The sequence below is a fragment of the Hyaena hyaena genome, unplaced genomic scaffold (genome assembly GCF_003009895.1).
Source record: "Hyaena hyaena isolate Hyena2069 unplaced genomic scaffold, ASM300989v1 scaffold_319, whole genome shotgun sequence".
Classification (NCBI taxonomy): domain Eukaryota; kingdom Metazoa; phylum Chordata; class Mammalia; order Carnivora; family Hyaenidae; genus Hyaena; species Hyaena hyaena.
In genome coordinates, this window is record NW_024080951.1 from 1,212,151 (window position 1) to 1,236,936 (window position 24,786).

The following is a 24,786-nucleotide window of genomic DNA, read 5'->3' on the forward strand; positions in this document are numbered from 1 at the left end:
GGGGAAAACGAATCCAACCAGAGCAGTTCAGGTGGGGCCATGAAGAGGTGGGGGAAACCCCTTGGGCCCCCAGCAAGCTCCTCATATTCTAAGAGAGGTGGGCTGGTTTCAGCACAACAAATACCAGTGTGAAAGAAAATTTCCTCTTTTGTGTATGTTTCAGGAGAGTCCATGCCTACTGACAGAGCCAGAGGGTAGAAGAAAAAGGCCATCACTGGCTTGTTACTTTAAGCTTCTTTTTTTTTTTTTTAAATGTTCATTTTTGAGAGAGAGACAGAGAGACAGAGAACAACAAAATGGGAGCAGGGGAGAGGCAGAGAGAGAGACACACACAGAATCCGAAGCAGGTTCCAGGCTCCGTCTGAGCGATCAGCCCAGAACCCACACGGGGCTCGAACCCGTGAATCGTGATATCATGACCTGAGCTGAAGTCACATGCTCAACTGACTGAGCCACCCAGGCTCCCCACCTTAAGTTTCTCTAGAGGAAAACATTTCGGGGTATCTTTTTAGAGTTCTGAAGACCACATTTCCGGAAAGCGCAAATACCCGTAAACAAGAAGACGTGGCTCTTAACCACGCAGGAAAGTGCAAGATACTTTGAACTTGATCGTCAGTACGGAAGGTTCCTTTTTGTCTCCTAGGCTCGGATCAGTGAGGAGGCCAGTCTCTCTGGCCTGGAATCCGACGAGAGCATGATGCATGTGGGTTGAGCTGGACAGGGCTTTACGCTCCCCCGGGAGAAAGGGGAATGGAAAGTCCTTGTGGGAGTGGTTTTATTGCAGGGAAACATGCAGAGCAAGGCTTGTGTTTTCTCACTTGCAGGATTCAGTATGGTTCTTGAATTGTCAGCTTATGTGGGTTACTTAAACGGAGGGCCTTCGGGGGCAGGGATAACATTTCCTTACTCAGTGTCACAAATAATTGATTCTGCTGCGATCCATTCTGTCCCTGGCTTAGCGCTGTTATGTGGGAGGGGTCTATCTTTGATCGGCCTGGCCTATGGGTGGGGAGGGGTCTATCCAGCCTTAATAGGTCTCTCGGGAGGAACCCGGTTGGAGAAAATGTTCCGTCCCCGCTGGGGGAAAAAGTTCCTGATGCAAAATCCAGTCTTGTCACCTGGGTTAAGCATCAGGCTACAGAGTCCCGTGCCCCACTGCTTCCAAGATCTGTGATAGAATTCAGGAGAGTGAGAGGTGGGGAAGGAGGTGGCAGGAAATCTCATTGGGATCCCTGCAAAGGCTCTGGAAAGCTCCTTCTGACTATCTCAAGCTGTTGGTTTTTATTTCAAATGCTAACGACGGCTCCCATTCTTGTTTGAGAGCTTCTGCACGCTGCTCCCTCCCTGGCCTTTTCAGTCTGGAACAGAGGGGCGCTTGGTTACAGGGTCATGGATTGTGTTTAATTGTTCGCCACATGTCCCCTCACTTTCTAAGGCCGATGGAAGACACTCTCCTCTGGAGATCAGGTGGTCCCAGGCTGCCAGTGGGCACCCACGCTTGCCACCCCCAGCCTGGGTGTGGTGAGGACAGTCCCCTCTCCTGGCCCCCCTCTCCCAGCACTGTAATGAAACCGTTTTAATGCCCTAAGGAACCGATAAGTAGATCACCAGCCACCTGGTCTAGGGCCAGTCTGTTTTTCCAGCCTGGGCTGAGCTGTCTGGAAATCCACAGGCTTCCTGTTCCCAGACACTCTCGTGCCTGGGGGCTCATGACAAACATGTCCCTGCCCTCCTGTCCTCCCCCCACCCCCCAGGGAATTCTGCATACATCGCACCAGGCTCCATGCTGTCTCAATAGCCTGTGGTGGCTCACAGCTCCCTGTGGGGCAAGAGAACATGCCACGTGCACCAGCACATCCAGTAGGAAGCCGTGCACCTGCGCCATCGGTTATGGCAGCCCTGGTGGCCACGCGTGGCTAATGAGCCTTTGAAACAAGGCTATCGGGGCTGAGGAGCTGAATCTTTACTTCTGTTTAGTTTTAATTAATTTAAACTTCAGAGGCTACCACCTAGGATAGCCCAGATACAGACCCTCCCCTGAGTCTTAAATCTCAGTTTCTAGTTTATTTCCCAGCACATTCTGTCACACCTCACATACTGTGGATTCTTCATCCCGAGCCTTGCTGTGCCCTTCGTGGGCTGTCCTCCCCTCCCCCCACCTCTCCATTTCCCGTCTACACCCACCCAGATTCATGGAGGGTGTTATGTTCCAGCTCTTGATGAGTAAGCGGTAAGGTCTAGGCCTTTAGGAAGAGAGGTATCGTAGCAGCCGTCTTTGGAAGATGCGTTTGCTCTGTGGCCATCAGCACATTCTACCCAGGATGGAAAGGAGGCTGTATTTGTCTCCATGTCGGCAGCGGTTTCTGTTTCATCTCTGTGTCTCTACAGGACCATGCACTAGTAGGCGTTCTCGGTTTCTTAAATAAATTGAGTCCCACAATATTGTGTGAAAGGGAAAGGAAATCTTAACCTGGGTGTTATCTGCTGTTATTAGAAAGTTCTGTGTTAAACTGATGTTCCCTTGACTAATAAGGGCTTTAAAATCTGTCTTGATGAGCTCTGCCTGGTGTCTCCACTTGAATTACAGGCAGTGACAATAAATGCACTATAATAGTGCCTTGTGTGTATAAATCCCCTTTGTCAGAGAATTTTAAAAGCTTTAGAAGCACATTCTGATATTATGATAGATCACCCTTCTCTTTATATATAAACAATCCCTAAATAACCAATCTTTGTCATTAACGTGAAACAAATGTTTAGGCTAGAAAGTATTGACTCATGTTTTTGCTTATCTCAGCAAATATCTTGGCCGTAAAGGAGTTGACTGTTTTCAGCCCTAAGGAATGAAAGGCTGCATTAACAGTGATTTTGTTTGGAAATATCAAAAGCCTTGTATAAAATGTAAAATGCTGTAGCTACGAGGAGACACATATAATAGCTACGTAAAAGGCAAGTATGGCTTTTTCATGGTTGTTACATTTCTATCGTATTCTCCAGATTGGTTTTATTTTTTTAATGTTTTCTCTATTTATTTTTGAGAGAGAGAAAACACAAGTGCGGGGAGAGGGGCAGAGAGAAAGGGAGACAGAGAATCCAAAGCAGGCTCCAGGCTCTGAGCTGTCAGCCCAGAGCCCGACGTGGGACTCGAACTCACGAACTGCCAGATCATGACCTGAGCCAGAGTCGGATGCTTAACCGACTGAGCCACCCAGGCGCCCCATTTCATATTCTCCAGGTTGATTTTAAAATATTAAATCATTCTGGGCATTATCCTTCTCAACAAATAAGCATTAAGCATCTACTGAGGGCGCCATGCTAGGCTTTAACTAATACGAGTCACTATATGATTGGTCTGCAAAAACATCAACTCTCTATTCTGTGCCCTTGGGCCCACTCTCGTTAGCAAGAAGATCAGCATTACTTAGCTCTCAGCTCTTCCTGAGACGGTGTTTGTGCATCTGAAAGTGTGAGCTTTGTAGTCAGACTTCCATTAAAATCCCAGCCCATATGTTTGATTAGGTGTTTGACTCTGAGAAATTATTGCGTCTGTGAGCCTCACTTAACTCATCGGTAAAATGGGTTGACTGCCTCTCTGTGCCTCCCAAAAGTCATATACACCAAATGAGACATGGTTCACTGTGGTAAATGGATAGGTTCCTTCTTTGTGTGGCACTTTTATCCTAAATCCTGTCCTCATTTTGTGGCCCCTCCCTATATTTCTATCTTCTCTCATTCACCTTTCAATTCAATTATGTCTTAGACATATTCTTTATGACCTTGAAACCTATGGGAAATCATTTCTGAAATGGCAGAACCCAATCAGACCAACCAGGGAAAGGACACAAGTATAGACCATGTGACATCAAGTCCCCAGACAGCGTGCTGTGAGACGCCCCTTAAATATGAGCCTTCACCCTTCATGCTGTGTTTCTTTTGAAGCCCCAGTCGGTCACAGAGCCTGGTTCTGTTCTCTGAGCAACACAGCTGCCTTAGTGGAGAAATAGTATCTCCAAAGTGTCCCTACCTTATCAAATGACAGTCTGTATGATCCAGATATTGCAGCTGGTGTCATGGGCTCCCATGAATTTTACTGTGTTATAGCCCAGCCCCTTAGTGAGGCTGGCATGGCCCCTTCGAATTACACAGTCACCTCTGTGCTACCCACAGACGGGAGTCCCCCAGCCTCTTCCGCTCTGGGGTGGGGCACCCCTGTGCCTTCGGAGGCAGCCCTTGTGAGCTTTGTGGCCACCGCCGTGGGCTCCTCACGGTGCTGGATCTGGTCCTTGTGTCCTCACCGCAATCCCCTTGGTGCGCCTGCTGCTGCCGGGACCGCCGGCCCCCTCCTACATCCTACACGCCCCATCCTGAACCACTTTGAAGACGATCCTCTCCCTGCACCGCTTTGCTCCCGCCGAACTGCCTTATTTTTCTGAAATGATCTATACCTCGGGCATCCTAGCCACCCTCACCCAGATGTCTCCCAGGTTGTCTCTAACACTCCCTTCTAGCCTGTTCCAGATGTCCTCTCCTCGGCCCTCAGTAGATGGTACTTCCTGTGAGCCAGATGTTCGGCTCTCAGTTATGCCTTCTCACACTTAAAACCTCTCAATGTTGGGGTGCCTGCGGGCGGCTCATTCGGTTTTGTCTGACTCTTGGTTTTGGCTCAGGTCATGATCTCATAAAAATAAAACCTCTCAAAAATCTTTTGGGTTTATTTATTTTTGAGAGAAATGGAGAGAGAACTTGAGTGGGGAGGAGCAGAGAGAGAGGGAGAGGGAGAGAGAGAGGCTCTCAAGCCGGCTCTGTGCTCTCAGTGCAGAGCCTGACGCAGGGCTCGAACTCACGAACCATGAGATCATGACTGGAGACTGAAATCAAAAGTTGGACACTTCACCGACTGAGCCACCCAGGTAATCCCAAAGCCTGTCAATTATTTTACTAAAGTGTTGCCAAGCCAGGCCTTCATCATCCCAATTTTATGTGTGTATTTTAATGAAAATCCGAAACTTACATTTCCCCTACAAACTCTTGACATAACATTCTAGTCCATAAGGTCCATTTCAGTCAGCGTCTCTCCAGCCTCCTCGCCTGTGCTCTCTGCAGACCTGCCACCCTCTCTGCCTTCATTCACGATTTCTTAATGAGGATGAGCAGGACAGAGCCATGCATGCCGGACTTGGGTAAGGCAGTCCAGAAGGAAGTTCTCAACATCACGCTTTATTTTTTACCTTTTCACCATGGAGAGGATTTTTCCGAATGTCCCCTACCCACCGAGGTACTTTAAGCATGGTTTGTAAGATCTTTGTGCTTCTCAAAAGGCAACTTTTTCTCAGATGCCAAGCAGAAAGCTTACTTGGTTCATGGGTGAAGAGTAAAATGTGACACGATCATTAAAATATGCAATTATGCGGGGGAGGGATTTACATATCTCAGCTTGCAGTTAAGCTATTCCACAATTTATTTGGGTATGTTTACCAAGTGCCTGGACGTATTGAGACAAAAGTCTTGAAGCTCCTTTTTCAGAAGACTTCGGGCTACTAGAGCTCTCAGACCCATACACAGGCATGCATTGGGCTCAGGTACGTTATTACAAATGGTAGTAGTAGACACAGTGCGGTGTGTGGTACTGGGGGGACAGTGGCATTCCTCAATCGTGTTGTTACTGAACACCTGCTCACTGTCCCAAGTACATGCATCCGAGCCCTTCTACCCTTTCTGGAAGTAGAATTTCATTTTCCTCATTTCAACAGACCAGATAAAGGAAATGCAGAAAGTTAACTAACTTGCCCCAAGTTGCAGAGCAAGTCGGTGGCCGAGCAAAGACATTAAACCAGGTCTGGTCTCATGACAAGCCCCGAGCACTTTCCATTATGTTCCAAAGCCTCTAAAATGCCTCCCACATTAAAAATAATAATAATAAAATAAAAAATCGAGTGATGCCAATTAAAGCATTTACTCGGGACTGGAAAGAGGTGCTGTCGCAAGAGTCGTGTTCCAAGGAGGGGGAAGGGCAGTAGCAGCCCAGGCCCTAAGGCCGCTTCATGGAGCGTGTCTGACTCCAGACATGGCTTCTTTCAGTCCCAGAGCCATAGCATGGTGGTTCTCAGCAGGGCTACCTCCCTCATGGCCCTGGCAGTGTGCTGTTGCCCAGCTGGCAACGGAGCCCAAGCAAGGAGGTATGGGGAGTGCCTCTCAGGCAGAGAAAGCTGCGATCACCAGCCGTGTTGTAGGGCGGTGCATTGGTTCCAGAACTTTCTGGTCTGGGGCTATTAGTTTAGCACAGAAATGGGGCTTCATCCTTGAATAAAACCTCAGGCCCAGAAAGGGAGTCAAACCAATGAACTCCAACACAGTTTACTTTTTAAATGGCTGATATGAAAAATCCCTATTGGAGGCCATCACATGCACTTAACTTTATAGGGTGTTTACTAACGTCAGACACCTGGGGCACCTGGGGGGCTCATTCAGTTGAGCGGCTGACTTTGGCTCAGGTCATGATCTCACAGTTCGTGGGTTCGGGCCCCACATCAGGCTCTGTGCTGACAGCTCAGAGCCTGGAGCCTGCCTCGGACTCTGTGTCTCCCTCTCTCCCTACCTCTCCCCCACTCACACTCGGTGTCTCTCTCTCTCTCAAAAATAAATAAACATTAAAAATTATAAAAAAATAACTTCAGACATCTGCAACAGGATCAAAAGTGCCCTCCCTTTTCCTAGGAGCTAACAGGAGGTCTTTGGGGATCTTTCTCCACGGAAGGGATGACACAAAGCTGTCGGGGTGCATATATAAGTGTGAGAATTTTTAGTAACTTTTAGATGCTTAGGAGTCATGTGGAGATGGATAAAAGAGACGCGCTTAGGGATTAACACGGCTCAGCCACCACAGGGCCACGTCCAGAAAAACAGTGGGAGCTGGGACTTACAGGTAGAGTCAGGATAGGAATATGGACTGAGGTCCAAGAAGTAAGGCGATACCAGCCAGTAACCATTCTTAATTACGGATGGATGAAATGAAGGTGTCAAGGCAGACTGAGAAGCCAGAAGGAGTTCAAGAGCTTAGTGTCAGTAGAACTCAGCTAAAAGGCTGGGGGGCCTGGGGCTGACTGAGAACCCAGAGGTAGCAGTGTCTGTCTCAGATTTCGTTTCCTTCTGGTAAAATTCAGCTCTGCGTGCAATGTTCCTCTGGACTTTAGGCCTCAGGTAAGAAACAGATAAGCGAGGGAGACTATGGCCAAAGAGCCAAGGCGTGATGCCCAGAGTCCTAGAGATCTGTTGTTTCCGCCTGGCCTAAGTGAGTTCTGGGGGTCTGGGTCAGGGAGACGTAAGGAGAAGGCTGACCCCCTCCCTCCTCCCAACCTTGGCCTAAGAATTCCGCAAATGTGAGAACACTCGGAGAATGTTCCCAATGACACACCCTAGCCCCTGAGTCCAGCTGGGCCCTATCAAATGTCAGTGATGTGAGCCAGTGAATTCTGTATTTTGCTTAAGCCATTTCCAGTTAGGTTTTCTGTCACTGGAAATCAAAAGTCTCCTCATGAAAGCAGGGGATGGCTTTTATCAAAGGAATCCTTTCCCCCCACTGCCACCTTTTATTTTTGGGCTGTGACAGCATGAAGGTCAGGCCTTTATGACCATAATTCTGTGGCTCGAACTAGCCTGGAAGCCAGAGAAGGCACCAGGCCTCCCCTGTTGTGCCTTCAGGTTGGAGCAGCAGACCCGGAGTTTCAGCATTCCGTGGCTCCATGGCCAACATGTCCTGTGGCTTAGACCAGTTCTTCCTCGTCCCTTCTCTGCCTCAGATTTTCTCCGCTGGAATTTCCGGTCTGTGTCTAAGTGCTGTTATGTCTGAGAAACTAAATGATGAACTTGGCCCCAGCCCGCTGTTTTGCTGACGGATAGAGAAAGCTCTCACACACCTCCCCAGGGGTAAGGATTGACACTTCAGGTGTGGTGATGAGCTATTATGCAAATATATTCCAGAAGGATGACGCTTTTGAGGAACTCCAGGGCAGTGAATTTCTCAAACAGCGCTGGTTCGAGCTTATTATTCATTATGCTGTGGTGCATAATTTTACTCCGGGTCCTGTTACATTTTGCTGAGCAGTTAAAGAATTTGAGAAGTGCAGAGGAGCGCAGGGTAGTGAAGTTGACCATGTGCCTGCAGGAAAGCGTCCAATATGCCCACCTGCTTCCCGGCCGTCTGGGGCTGCTGATTCTACACTTCAAGGTCACCCAGGAGAGAGGCTTTGTGACTGAGTCAGGCTGATGGACGGTAGTGGGGTGTAAGTCTTACAGCATGAAGGCAGAGCCCTTTTCTCCTCACCGCAGCAAGTAAGGGCAGGGGGGAGGGGGTCCTCTGTCAGCTCTTAGGGAAGTGTTGGAGACTGGACTGATTTCTTCCAAACAAAGGAAGGCAGGAAATATCCAGCTCTTAAACTCACATTAAATCTGCAAACTCTTTTACCACCTTGGATCGAATATACGTAGTGCAGATTTATAGTGCATACATCCGAGGCATCTACCCAAAGCGGGTCCACTCCCCAAAGTCAAGAACCCTGAATACATTAGAAGATCTGTCCTGTGGCCAGGGCTCAACGTGGATGCTGTTGGCTGGGGTCAGTGTGTTCTCATTGCCCCCTGACTGATGGAGTCGGCTGCGGGCAGGCCACTTTGGGTCCTAGAGAGCATGTGCATTTGAGGCTCTAGGTGAAAACTTATTCATCGGCATTCTAGTGATCCGGTGGGGCTCCTTTAATCTTATACTCTGAGCATATTTCCAAGACTGACTTTCATCCTACTTGACTGAGTACCAAGAGACCTGGCCCAGGCTTCACATACGGCTGGTGCTTCTTGACACACAGGGTTCCAACTGATTAATGAACTTAGTATACAATGTGGACATAGAAGCCATATTCATTTTGCTTGTCACTTTGGGAACATTCCACCATCATCCTCACTCATAGGGTTTATAATACTTTCTCATGGCTGGATCGCTGTGTTTACTTCTCTCTGTAAACACTTGAGTAGATTGATACTTCCTTTCAAGATTTTGAAAAATGGCCAGTAATGGAAAAATAATCACATGCATGAGAATCGGGAAAAAAAATCTATTATCTGATTTAAAAAATAAGGGTAATTTAATGTATTATATTCCTTTTCCATTCATGATGCCTTCCTATGTTACATGAAAGAAAGTATTTGTTTTAGAGAATATATAGTTGGACCTTATTTTCCTAGTGCCAGGGAAGGCTTTGGAAAAACGTGTCCTTTGAACTTTGGGGGAAAAAAAAAGTTCCTTTTGGGGAAAAGGAAGGAGAGGAAGTTCTTAGTGGGTTTTAAAGAAAATTGGGTAGGAAATGAAGTTTTTAAAAAGCAGTTTTGAAGAGCAGTACAGAATGATAGCGCACTAGCTTTCTATGTGAAATCAGCCTGGATACAGGGCAGCCAGCAGGGAGGAGGCTTTCTTGGCATTGTCAAAGAAACTGTTTTGGTGCTATTTTGAAAAGATTTGTGCACCCCTAGGTTTATGGCGACATTTATAATAACTAAGATATGGAAGCAAACCAAGCGTCCATTGATAGATGAATGGATGAGGAAGATGTGGCATATGTGTGTGTGTGTGTTCACGTGTGTGTATATATACACACACAATGGAATATTACTTGGCCATTAAAAAGAATGATATCTTGCCGTTTAAAACATGGATGGACCCAGAGGGTATTATGCTAAGTGAGCTAAGTCAGACAGAGAAAGACAAATACCATGCGAGTTCACTTCTATGTGGACTCTAAAAAAACAAAAGAAATGAACAAACAAAAAAGCCAAATAGTCTCATAAATATAGAGAACAAACTGGTGGTCAGCAGAGAAGAGGTGGCGGGGGGGGGGCGGGGAATGGGTGAAATAGGTGAAGGAGATTAAGAGGTACACATTTCCAGTTATAAAATAAATAGGTTGCAAGGATATAAAGTAGAGTATAAGGAATATAGTCAATAATAATTATAATAACGCTGTATAGCGACTATACTTAATTATGGGGAGTATTGTGTAATGTATAGCATTGTTGAATCATACATTGTACTCCTGAAACTAATATAACATTGTGTGTCAACTATACTTGAATAATAAACTTTTAAAAATAATTCGGGAAGAGGCTGGGGTGAAGGCGGGACCACTGGGATAGTTGAATGAACTGATTATCTGTTGCCTATTGTCCCTGTGCTCCTGGAGCCAAAGTTCTACACAATCTATTTTAGTCCTTGAAAAATCAATTTGAAAAACATTTTCAGGATAAACTTTACCATTCCTTTTTCCTCCATTACAGAAAAATCTACACCCAAATGTATTGATGCTGTGATATCAGAACCATTTCCTATTTACCCATCGTCACTCATTGTTCCCTTGGGTAACTGGCCTGTTACAAGGTTAAAGTGATTCTTTGTTTAGTTTTGCATAGGTTGGCAGTCACAGACGCAGCTCTGTATTTCAGTTTCCTGCTCAAAGTCCTGTGCAATGTTTAGTTGCCATTTTATGCCCTGAGAAAATGGGAGATCAGAAGAATTAAGCGATTCTCAGCTTTACACCCTTCTAATAGTTTAGTAAGTCATAAACCCAGTTGGAAACAGAAATCAGGTTGATGGACTTCAAATTGCAGTTTTATTCTTGCGGTTTTAAGACGCAGTGTGAGCCAAGTACAGTGCCATGGTCTGGAAGTGAATAAGAGAGCAAAGGAAAAGCAAGGGCCCTCTCAGCCGGAAATGCGCTGGTGTGCTTTTTATTCAGTGCCACCTTCCTTGGTGACAGAACGGCACCATGAGCCAATGGCTTCACGTCCAGAACCAACTTGTCTTCCCAAGTTGCTGCCTCTTCTGAGGCAAGTGGCCATGCAGACGGGGGACCTGAGTTAATTCATCAGGGCTGTGTGTCCCTGCGCAAATAGTTGTTGTCCATTGCCGAGGATTATGGTGTCTTTTTTGCTGTATGGGGAGCTTATCTTAATCCCAATTCTGTGCATACCACTGGTCACCAATGGAAAAAAAGTACATGTGTCTTCATCCCCGGGGGAAATCTCACCCAGAACTCTAAAAAACTGTCACATAATGACACTGGGCCTCTTGCTACCGGAAGGATGGAAGTCCAGACCTTAAATTGAGCACATTACACTTGGGGAATAACCAGCACCTCCTTGAAAATTTAATCCTTATGAATCAGTTATAATCTTCTGCATCTCTGTTTATTCAAGCCTTCCTTTGGCTGACTCTTTGCCCGACTGCATGCAACTTGAATTTTTTTATGACTATTTTTATTAGTTGCATTTGCAGAATGAGAAGAAACTCTTTTCACCCCCTAAATATTTATGACCTTCCAGTGAATGAATAGTTGGACTTCATATCCTGTATTTGAAATGCTGGCTAATCTTGGATTCTTCTGGCTGAAATGAGAGAAGCAATCCTAATTGGAAATGTGAGCGAGTTAGGATCAGAAATACAGTTTCAACTGAATGTGTTATTTTAGTGACCATATTCCGGCCTGCTATCATCTCTGGAGATTTTTTAAATTTAAACTTTCTTTTTTTTTTTAGCTAATCACAGATTCATGTGCAGTTGAGAGAAATAATACAGAGGGATTTCCCATATATCTTTTACCCAGCTTACAGATGCTAACATCGTGTAAAACTATCACAAACCAGGTTATTGATGTTGATACAGTCAAGAGATCGAGCTTTTCCGCCACCACAGAGATCTCTCCTGTTGCCCTTTCTTTTATAAGACACACTCTTGTATAAGCACCCCTACCCCTTTCTTAATTCCTGTCAACCACTAGTCCATTCTCCAGCTCCACAATTTTGTCATTTCAAGAATGTTCTATGACTCAGCATAATTCAGAGGAGATTCATTCAGGTCATTGCATATGTCAATAGTTCGCCCCTTTTTAATGTTGAGTGTATGGATATACCACGGCGTCTAACACCTCACTCATCGAAGGACATCTGTGTTGTTTTCAGTTTGAGGCTATTATGAATAAAGCTGCTATGCATTAGTTTGCAGGTTTTGTGTGAACATAAGTCTTCATCTCTCTGAGATAATTGCCCAGGAATGCAATTGCTGGGTCATATGGTAGTTTTTTAAGAAACTGCCAAAATGTTTTTTCAGAGGAGCTATACCATTTTCCATCCCAACCAGCAATGTATGAGAGATCCAATTTCTCCATATCTTGGGTGGATATTTTCACCATTTTTTAAATTTTAGCCCTTCTGATAGATGTAAAGTGATATCTCCTAGTGGTTTTAATTTGCATTTCCCTAATGACTGATGGTGTTGAATCTCTTTTCATGAGCTTATTTTCCATTGGTATAACCTCTACAGGGAAATGTTTGTTAGTGTCTTGTGCTCATTTTCTAACTGTTGTGTTTTTTTTTTTTAATTGTTGGGTCATGAAAGTTCTTTATATATTCTAGATACTATTACTTTGTTGGGTATGTGGTTTGAAAATATTTCCCTGCATCATGACTTTTTATCCTCTTAACAGAATATTTTGCAAGCAATAGTTTTTAGGGTTGCCTGGGTGGCTCAGTTGGTTAAGTGTCCAACTTCAGCTCAGGTCATGATCTCACAGCTCGTGAGTTTGAGCCCCGCATTGGGCTCTGTGCTGACAGCGCAGAGCCTGGAGCCTGCTTATGATTCTGTGTCTCCCTGTCTCTCTGCTCCTCCCCTGCTCATGCTCTGTCTCTCCCTCTCTCTCAAAGATAAATAATAAAACATTAAAAAGTTTTTTTAAGTTTTTAAAAAGATGATATTATCAAGTATACCTGGACTATTCTTCAGGAAAGACCATATGCCAGGCCATAAAACAAACCTCAGTAAATGTAAAAGGATTGAAATTATACAACATATATTCTCCAACCACAATCGAATGAAAATTATAAATCAACATCAAGTGGAAATTTGGAAAATCTCCAAATATGTGTCTAATGAAACACTCTCAAACAACCAATGGGCCAAAGAAGAAATCCCAAGACAAACATGAAGTATATTTTGTGATGGATGAAAAAAAAAACATAATATATCGGGGCACCTGGGTGGCTCAGTCGGTTAAGCATCTGACTTCGGCTCAGGTCATGATCTCACAGTTTGTGGGTTCAAGCCCCGCATCGGGCTCTGCGCTGACAGCTAGCTCAGAGCCTGGAGCCTGTTTCAGATTCTGTACCTCCCTCTCTCTCTGACCCTCTCCTGCTCATGCTGTCTCTTTCTCTCTCAGAAATAAATAAAAAACATTTAAAAATTAAAAAAAAGAAAATATAACAAAAATTTATAGAGTGTAGCAAAAGCAGTGCTCAGAGGGAAATTCATACCTGTAAATGCTTACATTAAAAAATAAGAAAAATCTCAACTCAAGATGCTAATCTTCCACCTGAAGCAACTAGAAAAAGAAAAGCAAACGAAACCCAGAGCAAGCAGACAGCAGGAAATAACATGGAAACAAATGAGATGGAGAATAGAAAAACAATAGAGAGAATATATGACACCAAAAATTGGTTCTTTGTAAAGACCAATAAAATTGATAAATCCTTACCTAGAATGACCAAGAAAAAAAGACAGAAGACAGATTACTGTAATCACAAATAAAAGTAATAGCACTACTATCAACATTACATAAACGAAAAGATTAAAGAGCATTCTATAAAACATTGTATACAAACAGATTTGCCTCAATGAACTGCAGGAATTTGTAGAAACACACAAACTACCAAATTTGACTGAAGAAGAAATAGAAAATCTGACGAGATCTCCAATGAGAATAAATTAGTAAAAACAAACAAACAAGCAAACAAACAAACAAAAAATACTCCTAACAGAAAAAAGCCGAGAACCAGTTGGCTTCACCGGTTAGTTCCATAAAAGGTTAACACCAATCCTCAAATCTCCCAAAATATAGTGGGGGGAAGGAATGGTTCCTAAATCATTCTGAGGAGACCATATTACTCTGAAACCAAAGACAAACAAAGTCATCACACGAAAAAAAAAACCTTAGACCAATTTCCCTTATGAACAGAAATGCAAAATCCTCACTAACAGATCAAATTCTGCAGCCCATTAAAAGGATTATATTCCAGAGGCACCTGGGTGGCTTAGTCTGTTAGGCGTCCCACGCTGGCCAGGTCATGATCTTAGTTTGTGAGTTTGAGCCCTGTGTCAGGCTCTGTGCTGACAGCTCAGAGCCTGGAGCCTGCCTCAGATTGTGTCTCCCTCCCTCCTTCTGCTCCTCCTCTCTCATGCTCTGTCTCTCTCTCCTTCAAAAATGAACAAACTGAGGGCTGATGGTGGTGGGGGGAGGGAAGGGGGTGATGGGCATGGAGGAGGGCTCATGTGGGGATGAGCACTGGGTGTTATATGGAAACCAACTTGACAATAAACTATTTAAAAATTTTGAGAAAATAAAAAGAGAAAAAATAAATAAATAAATTTAAAAATTTTTTTAAATTAAAAAATAAAGAAATATTAAAAATAATTTAAAAAAGAATTATATTCCATGAGTGATATTTATCTCAGGAATGCAAGAGTAGGTCAATATATAAAAATAAATGAAATATACTATATTAGTAGAATAAAGAAAAAAACACATGAGCATCTTAACTGATGCAGAAAAGTTATTTAACAAAATACAACATTGTTTTATGATAAAAACACTTAACAACTAGGTTTAAAAGGGAATGTCTGATAAAGGGCATTAATGGAAAAAAAATCACATTTAACATTACACTTCCTGAAATACTAAAATCTTCCTCACTGAGATAAAGAACAAGACAAGAGTGTCCCCCTCACAATTTCTACTCTGTACTTGAGTTCTAGCCAGAACAATTACGCAAAACAAAAAAAAAGCACCCAAATTGGAGAGAAGTAAAACTATTTCTGTTCACAGAGGACATGATCTTATGTATTGGAAATCCTAAAGAATTCACACATACACACAAAAACTATTAAAGCTAATGATTGCATGTAGCAAATCTGGAAGAAACAAATTAAATGTACAAAAATCAGTTGTTTTTCTACACGCTAGCAATGAGCAATATGAAAGTAATATTAAGAAAACAATTCAATTTATATTAGTACACCAGGAACAAAATACTTAGGAATAAATTTAGGAAGTGGAAAACATGACCACTGAAAACTAGAAACATCATTGAAAGAAACTAAAGAAGAAAATAAATGGAAAGACATCTCATATTCATCAATTTGAAGACTCAAGAAGGCAGTATACTTAAATTGGCATACAGATTCAATTAATTCCTGTCAAAATTACAACTGCCTTTTTTGTGTGTAAAAAGACAAGTTTATTCTAAAATTCCTATGGAATTTCAAGGGACCCTGAATAGCCAGAACAATTTAAAAGCAAAAAAATTGGAGGACACACACTTCCCAATTTCAAAACTTACTATAAAGTTATAAAATAACTATAAAGCAATGAGTTATGGATACAAGGATCTATATATCAATAGATCAGAATTGAAAAGTCCAGGAATAAGTTTATATATGTGAGTCCGACTTGAGCTAACATTGTAAAACTCTTGTAAGTAAATCTTCATGACCTTGGATTTGCAATAAGTCTTAAACACCAGGGTCACAAGCAACAAAAGAATTAAATTATCAAAACTAAAAGCTTTCGTACATCAAGGAACACTATAAAGAAAAGACAATTCTGCTCTGAGCTGTATGCCCAAGAAAGTTTCAAAGGTTTTCAAACAAAATCTTGTGCATGAATGTTCTAGAATCATTGTTCATAGTAGCCAAAAAGTGGAAACAACCCGTGTCATTCTCTGATGAACTGACAAACACAATATCATATATACACAATAGAATATTATTCAGCCATAAAGAGGAATGAATATATACTACCACACAGATGACCTTTGGAAAAAATTTATAAAATTAAAGAAGACAAACACAAAATGCTGCATATAGTGTGATTCCATTTATACGAAATGTTTGGAGTAGACAAATCCATAGAAACAAAAAAAGGGTTGGTGGTTGTCAGGGACTAAGGAAACGGATGGACAGGGAGTGACTGGTTAGTGGGTATGAGGTTTGTTTTGGGGTGAAAAAATATTCTAGAATTAGATAGTGGTGACAGTCACATAACACCAAGAATGTATCAAAAGCCCTGGGGCGCCTGGGTAGCTCAGTCAGTTAAACGTCTGACTTTGGCTCAGGTCATGATCTCAGGGTTCATGAGTTCGAGCCCCACGTCGAACTCTGTGCTGACAGCTCAGAGCCTGGAGCCTGCTTTGGATTCTGTGTCTCTTTCTCTCTCTGCCCATCCCCTGCTCATGCTCTCTCTCTCTCCTCTCTCTCTCTCTCCCTAAAAAATAAATATTAAAAAAGTTTTTTAAGCCAATACATTGTATGCTTTGAAAGGTTAAAATTATGAATTTTGTTATGCAAATGTTACCTCAATATCTAAAAAAAACCAGGGCATATTTGTGTGGATCTGTTTCTGGGTTCTCTGTTCTGTTTCACTGATCTATGTGTAATTCCCTCCAGCAATCTTATTATATAGTCTTCATCACTGAAACTATATAAGAAGCCTTGGAATTGAGTAAACTCCCACCTTCTTCTTTTTCCAAAAATTGTTTTAGCTAACATTATTTTTCTGCCCTTCCAAATAAATTTTAGAATAATTTATATTTATAAATATATGTTTTTGCATCTAATTATTAAGGAATGTTGTTCTGTAGTCTGCCTGCCTACCTGCCTTCCTTTCTCTCTTTTTTCCCTCTTTGGTTTCTTTCTTTTACTGTCCTTAGTTATCAGAATAATCCTACCTTCATAAAATGAATGGGGAAGTATCTTCTCCTTTTCTATTTTCTGGAAAAGATTGTGTTTGATTAATGTTCTTCCTCAAATATCTACAAAAATATTGTGGGAATTTTGACAGGAATTTTGCTAAGATATTATATCAGTTTTGGAGAGAATTGACATCATTACTATACTGAATCTCCCAATCCACAAGTATGATACATCTCTCCATTTAGTTAGAGTTCCTTTTATTACTTTCATCAGCATACAAGCCCTGGATATATTTTATTATATTTAACAAAACCTATGTATTTCCTCTTTTTTTGAGTGATTATAGGTGATTTTTAAAATTTTTGGTATCCATTGTTTCTTTGTACATAGAAATAAATTTAAAAAAAATTTTTTTAAGTTTATTTATTTGGAGAGACAGGGAACACTGCAAGTGGGGGAAGAGCAGAGAGAGAGAGAGAGAGAGAGAGAGAGAGAGAGGAGAGAATCCCAACCAGGCTCCACACTTCCAGTGCAGAGCCCGATGCAAGGTTCAGACTCACGAACCACGAGATCATGACCTGAGCTGAACCCAAGAGTCAGACTCTTAACTGACTGAGCCACCCAGGCGCCCCATAAATTTCATTTTTTTATACTTATCTTGTACCCTGAAACCCAACTGAGCTCACTTTCTGGGTCTAGGTTTTTGTTTCGTACATTCTTTGGAATTTTTGTGTCTGTAATCATGTCGTTAGCAAATATGTATTGTTTAATTTCTCTCTTTCCAAACTGGATGCCTTTTATTTGCTTTTCTTGTCTCAATGCAGTGACTAGAACTTCCAGCACTCTGTTGAATAAGAGTTAAAGTGGACATCGTTGCATTATTCCCAATTTATGGGGAGAGCATTCCGTCTTTCACCATTGAGTACAATGTTAACTGTAGCTCTTTAATAGATGGTTTTTATCAAGTGAAGAAGTTCCTTTCTATTCCTATTTTTCTGAGTTTTTTTTCCCATAATCATGAATTGGTATTGCGTTTTGTCCACTGTTTCTTCTGCATTAATTGACATAATCATGCAATTTTCTTGCTTTAGCCTGCGAGTATGATAGTTTACCTTGACTGATTCTCATATACTGCACCTGACTTACCTTCCTGGAACTGGTCTGTAGTTTTATTGTTTTTGCATTGTCTTTTTCAGGCTTTGGTATCAGGGTAATATTAGCTTCATAAAGTACATTGAGAATCATCTCTTCCTCTTGCAATTTCTGGAGAAGATTGTATGTAACACGGATGTTAGGTCTTTTTTAAAGATGTGTTAGAATTTCTCCAGTAAAACCATCAGTGCTTGGGTAGTTGTTCTTGAAGAGTTTTTAGATTATTAAATACATTTCCTTAATAGTTAGAGGGCTATTCAAATTATCTATTTCCTAGTGGGTGTGTTGAAGCAATTACTATGTTGTGAAGAATTGGTCCATTTCACGTAAGTTATAAAATTTGTGCACTTTGTGGTTTGTGGTTTGTAATATTTCCCATTATCCTTTTGCTATATACAGGATTGGCAGTATATTATGTCAGTAACTTGTGTTTTTTCTCTTTCTCTTTTTTGAGGGGTGTAGTCAGGCTTCCTAGAGATTTTTTTAATGTAATTGATATTTTCAAAGACCCAGCTCTTTATTCTTTGTTTTTCTCAATTATTTTGTTTTTAATTTCACTGATTTTTTTTCCTTATGCTTTCTATGGGTTTATTTTGCTTCTTTTTCAAGATTTTTTCTCCCAAGTTTATTTATTTATTTATTTATTTTGAGAGAGAGAGTGCAAGCAGGGGAGGGGCAGAGGGGGGAGAGAGAGAATCCGAAGCAGGCTCCATGATGTCAGTGTGGAACCTGATGCAGGGCTCAGTCCCACAAACCGTGAGATCATGACTTGAGCCAAATCAAGAGTCAGACGCTTAACTGACTGAGCCCCCATGCACCCCATTTTTTCTAGATTCTTGAGGTAAAAATGAGATTAGTAATTTGAACTTTTCCTCTTTTGTTATGTATATATTAGTGATATAAATGTCATTTTCAATACTATTTAGCTATTTTCCACCAATTTTGATGTGTTCTACTTTCATTTCCTTTCAGTTTCGTTCATTTTAATTTCCATTAAAACTTTACAGTCGACACATAGATTATTTGGAATTGTGTTGTTTAGTTTCCAAGTGTCTGAATATTTTCTTGTTACCTTTCAGTAATTGATTTCTAGTTTGAGTAATTTGGAACACAAAATAGTAGTTGGAAAATACACTTGATATTATTTCAGTTTTTAAAAATTTGTTGAGATAAGTTTATGTCCCAGGTTATGTTCTATCTTGGTATGTGCTCATGGGGCACTTGAAAAGAATGTATATTCTGTTATTATTAGGTTGAGTGTTCAGTAAATGTTGGTTAGATACTGTGGCTCATAGTATTGTTGAGTTCTGTATGCTTATTTATTTTATGTCTGGTTTTTCTATTAAATGTTAAGAGATGGGTGTGGAAGTTTCCAACTCCATTTGTGGATTTGTCTTCTCTTCTGTCAGTCTTTGGCAACTCCATTATTCACTGAATGCATATTTAGGGTTAATGTATTCTCTTTGTGGAATAATTTTTTTAAATCATTTTGTCCCTGGTAAATTTCCTTGCTATTGAGTCTATTTATACTTTATCTGACATTAACATACCCATTTCTGCCTTTCTTTGATTAATGTTTGCAAAGTATCTTTTTCTATTCTCTTACTTTTAACTGACCTATGTCACTATATTTAAAGTTTATTTCTTGTGGACAGCATAGAGTTGGATAATATTTTTAAATCTCCTTTGCCAATCTCTGTCTTGGCCTAATTAGGTCATATATGTTTAATGTAATTATGACTGAATTTGCCATTTAAGTTTTTGGTTTTTGTTTACCCTCTGATTTCTGTTTGTTTTTTCCCTGACTTCTTGTGTGTTTGCTCAGCACCTTTAGAATTCTATATGATTAATTTATCAAATAAATAAGTTTTGATTGCATCACTTAGTCATTGCTCTAGGCATTATATTATATAAAATGACTTATCGGGCCGCCTGGGTGGCTCAGTCAGTTGAGCGTCTGACTTCAGCTCAGGTCTCAGGTCTCAGGTCTCACGGTTCGTGGGTTTGAGCCCCGCATCGGGATCTGTGCTGATAGCTAGCTCAGAGCCTGGAGCCTGTTTCAGATTCTGTACCTCCCTCTCTCTGACACTCCCCTGCTCATGCTGTTTTTTTCTCTCTCTCTCTCAGAAATAAAAAAAAAAAAATGACTTATGAAAGTCTACTAGTGTTGTCATTTTACCAGTTCAAGTGAAATGTAGAAACCTTAGCTCCCTTTCATGCTCTCTTATGCTCCCCTATTTCTAAGATAATGTTATATTTTCTCTACACACCTTTAGAACCAGACAGATTTGTCATTTTTGTCTGAACCATAAAATATAATTTAGAAGACACAGAATGAGAAAGGATGTCCACTGCATTTGCTGATAGTTCTGCTTACCATGTGGTTTCTTCTCTCCTGACGTTCCAAGTTTCATTCTTTTAATGTGTCTTTTCTTTATAGAGAACTTCCTTGACTTACTATTTTAGGGTAGATCCCTATTGGTACATTATCTTAGTTTTCCGTCATCTGAGAATGTCTCAGATTACTCTTCCTTTTAGAAGGATATTTTCGCTGGATATAGGATACTAAGTTGTCAGTCCTGTTCTTTCAGTGCTATGTCGTTTCCTTCTGACCTCCATGCTTCAGAATAAGAAATACACTGTCATTCACATTGCCCACCCCCCCGCCCCCCCATAAGTGAGTCCTTTCTCACTCTCACTGCTTCCAAGTCTTTGTCTTTGCTTTTAGGAGCTTGACTGTGATATGTCTTGGTGTGAACTTCCTTCAGTTTATCTCCAGTTTCTCCTCTTCTTATAGGACTCTGATGACTAAGACGTTACATCTTTTGTGATAATTCCACACATCTCTGAGACTGCTCGTTCTATTTCAGTCTCTTTTCTCTCAGTTGTTCAGAATATGTAATATCTATTGTTCCGTCTGCCAGCTCATGGATTCTTTTTTCTGTCTTTTTCCTTCTGCTGTTGAATCCTTCCATTGTGCTTTTTATTTTGTATATGTATTTCATATTATTTTGTATATACTTCTATTGTATATTTTTACTTAGAAAAATTCTGTTTGGTTCTTCTTTGTATCTTCTATTTCTTTGTTGACTTTCTGGTTTTTTGCTGAGGTTCTCTTTTTCCATTTGTCTCAAAAGCATTCTTATTTGCTCACCGAAGAATTTTATGAAGACTAATCCTAAATCTTTGTCATATAATTCTTTCATTTCTGTTACCTCAGTGTTGGCATCTGTTAATTGTCTTTTTTTCACTCTTTTTGAGATCTTCCTTATTATGACAAGTAATTTTCTATTGAAATCTGGACATTCTGGGTATTATGTTATTTGACGCTGGATATTATTTAAACCTTCTGTCTCAACTGGCTTTCTCTGACACCGCTCTGGCAAGAAAAAGGCAGCAAGGCTTTGTTACCTCTGGGTGGAATTAAAAGTCAAAGCCTTGGCCCATCAAAGGTGGCTATATTGACAAAGACCCCCTACCTTTAACTTGGGATCTCCAATATGGACTCCTCAAGGGACTAGGAACCAGAACTAAACCAGACCTTCCAGATGGTAGCAAAGTTGGAGGGCACCTGCATGTCTGTCCTCACGCAGAGCCCCCACTCTGCCAGCTGTACAACCCTGTGTCCTCAGGAAATTTCTCTCATGCCAAGTCAATCTGAAGCACACAGTGACAGACAGACAGACAGCCAGAAGAGCATGGCTGGCTTTGAGAGAATGAATAGATTGTCAGTGGCAGCAAAAATGAAAGATGCAAAGCAGACCCGAATGAACCTTGTGTATATATCCAACTTGAAAGAAAATGACAGTGTCCTTCTATTTACGCTCTGGTCACCTTCTCATTGTCTAGATTTGCGTAAGGCCGTTCTGTCCCATGCACAGAACTATATAATCCATCCACAACTCCATTCTGACTTTGCTGTATGAACAGACACCCATCCAACTTCTTCCAGCCAGTCACACTTCACCATCAAAAAACAGGAGTAATTCTCCCATAAATAGTCTGTGTGTGCTGACAAATGGGAATTTGAAGCAATATAATTAAATTGCTGTTAAAGTATTTAAATGCCTCAGGTGAAACCATATAGGAGAGAAGGTGCTTGATTCAGGGAGATGCATCAGGAGGTGAGATAGCAACATCTGAAGCGAGGAAACTAGCTTTGTTATCTGCATTCCGTATTAACAGGAGGGAAGATGCTTTGGAGTAAGTCAGCCTATCTGGAGAGGCCTGTTACTAGGATTCCTGGCCTGTGGCCCTCAGGACAGTGTTGCCTAGCAATGAACAGGGACTTGCCAGGCAGTCACTAGAAACCGTATGTGCAGATGCACACATAACATGTACCAGCATTCTGGACTCCCCCTTGAGACTGGGGCATGAGATACAAGCCCCCGTTTTCTCTCTAAGCAACTGAATTGATGTTTATGCAATTGGACAGTTAAGGCAGAAATCCAATTACTGAGCTAATTAGCACCTTTGAGTGGTAAGCACCAAATGTACAGGAGGAAAGCACTGGAGAAAAGCTCAAATTACCCACTATGGCTGACAGTTCACCTTCTCAGAGAGTCTGGTAAGAGCCAGGGGCCCTGGGGTACGCAGGCAGCTTAGCTTAGTTATTGCAGATCGGAATGTAGCTCTGCGTTCTATAGCCTTTTGAAAAGATAGCTTTCCAGTTAACATAGTTTTAGAAGGTGTTTTAATTCCCTAAGGAGTTTGGTAAATGACTTTCTTTTGGCTCAGTCCCACTTTAAAAATTGTTTATTCTGCTGCTGCAAATTCCATTTGTCCTAGGTCTTCAGGTGAAATTAAAATTCCATTTAGGGACCAACTATGCCAACATGGGATTTCGGCCTTCATTAGAAAGAATTTGGTTGTTTGCTTTATTTTTTTTCCACCCTGGGCTCTTTTACTTTCAAAGCTGATCTGAGGATAGTTGGAAAGAAAACTGAAGCAGTAAAAGAATGGAGTGGTGGGGTTAACAGCCTTTTTGAGTTGTAGCTGAATATTTCTTCTCTCCCACCCATCTGTAGAATCTATCCCACCAAGCTCAAACAGGATCTCACCTAGATGGTTCTTGAATATCTAAGACATATGAGGAAAAGAGAATGCTTTTTTTCCTTAGCCCCATCTAAGTATTTTTTTATCTGTTCTGATTCCCAATAGATATGTTCACAACAGAAGTCTGTATTCTGAGGTTTCTTCTTACGCACCATTACTTAACAAGTGCTTGTAATTTATTAAATCATACTCAGGATGTCAGTGATCATGTTTGAATATAATCTAGTGACAGCTAGACTCCTTTCTTCTTAGCAAGAGTCATGAGAGAAAAAACTTTAAAAACAGGATTACTTTAGACTCTTCATTCACTCATGCCAGTGGGAAGCAAAAGTGTGTCCTCATGCTACTTAGGGGTATATTGCGTAAGAGACCAATATAATCAAATAATCAGAGAGAGAAATTTATGACATAGAGCCAGCCTACCTGGGTCCAAATCCAAGCTCCATCACATATTAGCTCTGTGACCTTGGGCACTGTCGTGAATCTCACTGTATCTCAGGTTCCTCCTCAGAGGGAATGGATATAATCATAGTACCTCCCTATGAGGGTAGTCGTAAAGATAAAACAAGTTAATGCACATAAAATACTTGCATAGGGAAGTGTTACAGAAATATTAGCTGTCATCATTATTAGTAATATTAACCATGATAGGTGTCCCAAAGGAGAGGTACAATGTGTGAAGGAGCATATGACATGCCAGTGTCACCTAGAGCAGGTGTCAAGAAGGCTTCTCGGAGAGCAGTACTTGGACTGGACTTGAAGCACTAGAGGAGCCTGGGAGGAAAGTGGGTGGGGCAGAAAGGACTCCCAAGTGGAGGGAGCAAAAGCTGCAGAGGGGGCAAGGGAGGGCAGGGTGACAGGAAGATGTAGAAAAAGGTTAGCATGGTTGAGACAGAGGAAGCAAAGGGCAGAGTGATAGCAAAGGCAGGGGCTGGCCAGGCTAAAGATCAGCCTTGTCACATATGTTAGCAAGACCCTCATTATGTTCAAACTTGTAGGTAAGCCTATGCTCAGTGAGATCTTTCTAGCTAAAGCCCTTTCTTAATGGGTTAGGTTTAACCATATGAAATTGTCATTTCTGTACATCATGAATTGTTAAATATCAAAGTTCATGTGGTTGCTGTCAATCTCACGTTTCATCTTTCAAAGGATGATGAGACCATCACCAAATACCTGAAATAAAAAGACAAAGCGGGTCAGGCACAGTCTTTCTGAGCAGATCAGACTGTTGGCGCTTGTAAAGGGTTATGCGGACACATGAGATTCAAGGCTGTTGGGGTTTTAGAGGCAGAAGTGGGTTGGTACCATCTGCATGGGAGTTACATGGGGACACTTGTTGATCGGTCGCCTCTTGGAAATCTTCAGTGAGTCCATCCCTCACTGGCTGGCTTTCAGGAGCAAGGGGTCACATGGGTTGGCTGGCTTACGAGAGCTGTGAACTGAGGTGCTGTCATAACAGAAGAGATTTAAACCTGGTTCTGATGGGCATTAGTTGCCATAGCTACCAACAACATGTTTTCTTCCAAGCTTGTAAGAGCTGATTTTGTTCTCCTGGCTCAACCTAAGAAAGGCCTCTAAAAATGTGCCCAGCTCTTGAAAACAAGTGGTGGAGACACTGACTACCTGCTAGAGTCTCTTGGGACTAACTTGAAAAGGAAGATGCCTGGGTGGGCACTGCTTTCAAATTCAGAAAGTGAGTGACATTCCAATGGCAGTCCAAGGGCTTGCTTCTGTTGTATGGATCTGGGCCTCAAAACTGATACGGCGCAAAGCCAGTCTTCCAATACTGAGATGTGATC

General features: G+C 41.6%; 1 protein-coding gene across 1 annotated transcript in view; it reads left to right on the forward strand.

The window, feature by feature from the left end:
- PCNX2 (pecanex 2) overlaps positions 1 to 24,786 on the forward strand; it is a 300,964-nt gene that overhangs the window by 214,076 nt on the left and 62,102 nt on the right. The window lies entirely within an intron of this gene.